The sequence below is a fragment of the Limulus polyphemus genome, unplaced genomic scaffold, assembly GCF_000517525.1.
Source record: "Limulus polyphemus unplaced genomic scaffold, Limulus_polyphemus-2.1.2 Scaffold765, whole genome shotgun sequence".
NCBI lineage: Eukaryota > Metazoa > Arthropoda > Merostomata > Xiphosura > Limulidae > Limulus > Limulus polyphemus.
The window spans coordinates 144,590-148,433 of record NW_013666375.1 but is presented as its reverse complement, the minus strand read 5'-3'; positions in this window follow the sequence as shown (position 1 = coordinate 148,433).

The following is a 3,844-nucleotide window of genomic DNA, read 5'->3' as shown; positions in this document are numbered from 1 at the left end:
TCCCTCTCAGAAGTACGAGCGTTATAATGTGACAGTCAATTACATATTTGTTGGTAAAAGTTGGCGGTGGGTGGTGTTGACTAGTTGCCTTCCCTCTAGTCCAACTCTGTTAAATTAGGGATGGCTAGCGCAGATAGCTTTCCAGTAGCTTTGCGAAAAATTCAAAACAAAACAAGTAAAAAAAAACAGTAAAAAAATTATTTCTTGTTAGGTACTGTTACTTTATAACATATAATAAAGATGAGCGTAACATTCCACAGATAGAAAACATTAAACTTCGAATTATTTTACCAGTGTTCAGAATCAATTTATCGAGGTTCTTACAAAACTATAATAAAGCGACAATTATTACAACCTTATTTTACTGACCCATACGAAATAAGCACATTAATCGATTTACATTACTGTAAACCTTCATATCGAATCTTCACACTTTACTTTTTAGATGTACAGTGTGTTAAACTGCGTAAAAGTTTCCACAGAAATTACACTACGAAGTGTGGAACAATTGTGTGGTGTGGCATTAACACAGCTAGTAAGAATGAGGATTGTTTATCTATGTTTCAGCACTTACATAAAAAAAACAACAACTCACGTTTTGATCCTGAGGAGTGTTTTATATTCACCGAAATATGTTTAAAGGTTTATGTATACAAGCTTATCAACTCTATCTAATATTGCAGAGTGAAAAGGGCGAACTAAATTTATTTTACTTATTTATCATCACTAACTTTTAACGTTTTATAACAACATTTCTTAGTTAAGTAAAACGTTCTACTTTTCCAGCATGGGTGTACAACTCTGTTAAGAACGTAGCTATAGATATGTCAGTCCCTAATCCTTTTGTATATCTTGTAGTTGTTTTAATATATGGTTCTAAACATTTGCCGATACTGGGCAATCATACCCAATCAAAGTTCGAATGGCTGTTTTTATAAATCATCAATAGTTTATTGATATTATAACCTATAAAAGATTACTATTTACTCTTTGCCAAACCTTTTTTTAACTCTTCGACATGTTCCCGTCATATAACATACTAGCTCTTTAAGCCTTAAGGGCGTTATAATGTGACGGTTAATCTCACTATTTATTGATAAAAGAGTGGTCCAAGAGTTAGCGGTGGATGGTGTCGATTAACTGCTTTCCCTCTAGTCTGTCGCTGCTAAATTAGGAACGTCTAGCACATATAGCCCTCGAGCAGCTTTGCGCGAAATTCAAATCAAATCAAAGCAACTCACGTGTTCCAAAACATAGACCGAATCCCGATCAAGAAGACGTTCCTTACATGAAGAAATACTTTATTTTAGATCATATTAGAGAGAAAAGTTTGATGTTAGTAGTAGCTAATTTAATAATTATTTAGCTTATTTGAATAAACATTTGAACAGTTCAGTGGTTAGTCGAAGTCTCCGAAAAACAATTAGCCATGTTTTATGTGGATTAAGGGTCACTTCTGATTTCTGCAATGTTGATTTAAACCATATATCATTTTCTGCAAAGCTTTAATTGCTATACAGGACAAAACTGCTCATTACTGACTGAAAGAACAATGCGACTAATATACTAATACTTTTCACTATTATAATCAAGGAGTGAATCATCAGTGGTGCCACTAACATAGACAGTGTGCAGGAGAATACTTAATACGGATCATTGGGGATTAAAGGAGACTGATATTTCATTTCCATTCTAACACGAATAAGTATATTTTTCATAAAAATTATAAATTAATCTCAAGATAAAATCAGGGCAACAATTGTTATGGTGTGAACGCCTTTTAGAAACTGTTGAAGCATGATATAATTAATTATATTTGTCATCAGTCATCATGCTAGGGCTTGGCATGGCCAGGTGGTTAGGGCACTCGACTCTCAATCTGAGAGTCGCGGATTCGAATACCCATCCCAACAAACATGCTCGCCCTTTCAACTGTGGGGGTGTTATAATTTTACGGCCAATCCCATTATTCGTTGGTAAAAGAGTAGTCCAAGAGTTGACGGTGGGTAGTGATGACTGGCTGCCTTCCCTCTAGTCTTTCACTGTTAAATTGGGGATGACTAGCACAGATAACCCTCGTGTAGCTTTGCGCGAAATTCAAAATAAACCAAACATCATGTTAGGCTTATTATATTTTTTAGGAATGTAGTGTTAATAAATATAATTTTAATAGGCCTTACATAATGTCTTATAACAAATATAATTTTAATAGGCCTTACATAATGTCTTATAACAAATATAATTAGTTAAAATCAGGACATTTCAACTATCGTTGTGACCAATTATAAAAGAAATAGCTCTGTGTTTGTGTATTTTTGTTGAAATCCTTCTATGGAAATCCACACCGTTGATCTAACTTAATAATCCCGAAGTATGCACCATGAAATGTGTTTCCCAAAGTTTCAATATCATGCTTTAAAATTCGAAAATTTCTAAATCCTATAACAATATATAAAAACGGGTGTAGTGTAATCCCCATCCACGGAGGGGTATGATCGCTAGTCTAATAATAAGTCGCTCCTGTATTTCACAACTTAAATCTAAAAACACAGCAACTGTAACCTTATTAAATGATTGACAGTAGATCTATTTTTTCTAGTGTAATACTGAAAACTTTTAATAAATTATTATTTTCGAAATATAGTGTAAATCTTTTATTTATGATCCTTTCTCTAAGCCTTTAGCAATGCAGAAGTACAATAAGTATATAGTTTCTTAATCTACAGGGTATCCGAAAAATCTGGAATCTGGTAGGCACTTCAATAAATTTTACAGAATGTATTCCACGTGGTGTCCTTGTAATTCGAAACAACTTTGGATTAACAGCAGGATTAATCGACCTTCTTGTGCTTTGACAGCGCCATAATCAGTCACGTATATGAAATTAAGAAAAACTGCAAATTGCCTATGTTATCACACTTTTCGGACACCCCGTACTATGATCTTTATCAGAATCAGGAATCATAGGCCTGAAAAAAGTTTTCCAAGGAAATAAGTTATAAATTAAAGCGATTAATTATGTTAATCAGAAAAAATAATAAAAATATGCTCAATATAATCATCACAAAGGCATGTATTAAACTATTCGAAAGATGAACGTTTTCATATTTATATACAGTAATTTTCTAATCATTAGTCGAATACGTAAATTATATTTTTCAAAACTTCCGGTGTCGTGGTCAATATAAAAATATTTTATAGAAACCGGAAGATATGATTCAAATCAATATTATTCCATTATTTATACCTTGATAGTCTACATTATTATAACAAATTATTATTTCTTTCTGTATAAAGAGATTGTATATAGTTCTTATTAAAGCAAAGGCAATGGATTCTCTTTAGCGTCAATAATTATAATGCTATCTTCTTTTTTTTAATAGTTGTTTTAATATTAAGATTCTGAGTGAAAAGCAAAGTTTGAAAGCCATAAAGTCTTCTATTTCATTGTAATAAATTAGGAATGGAATACTAATGCAAGTGCAAAAGTTTTCAAATCCTTTTTAACGATATATGAAGTAATTCAAATACTTTTCAAGGGTTCTTTCTTGAACACTAGATTTATGTCTGTTAGACATTTACTTCAGATTCCTTATTTACTGTGTTAACGTTTTAGAATACAGTACTTTTATATTTAATGACTGTTATTTAAAATATCGTTGAGGTTAAATATATACGCCCAGAGAAGTGCGCAAAGCATATTTTGCACATTAATCACGTATTCACAGTTTGCAGAAGTATGTCTGTCTCTTTATATATATATATACATATATACATGAAGGGAAGGGAATCTGTAATTTTAGTGTTTGTCTGCATTTTGTGTTAGGGTTGTGTTGAATCCCTA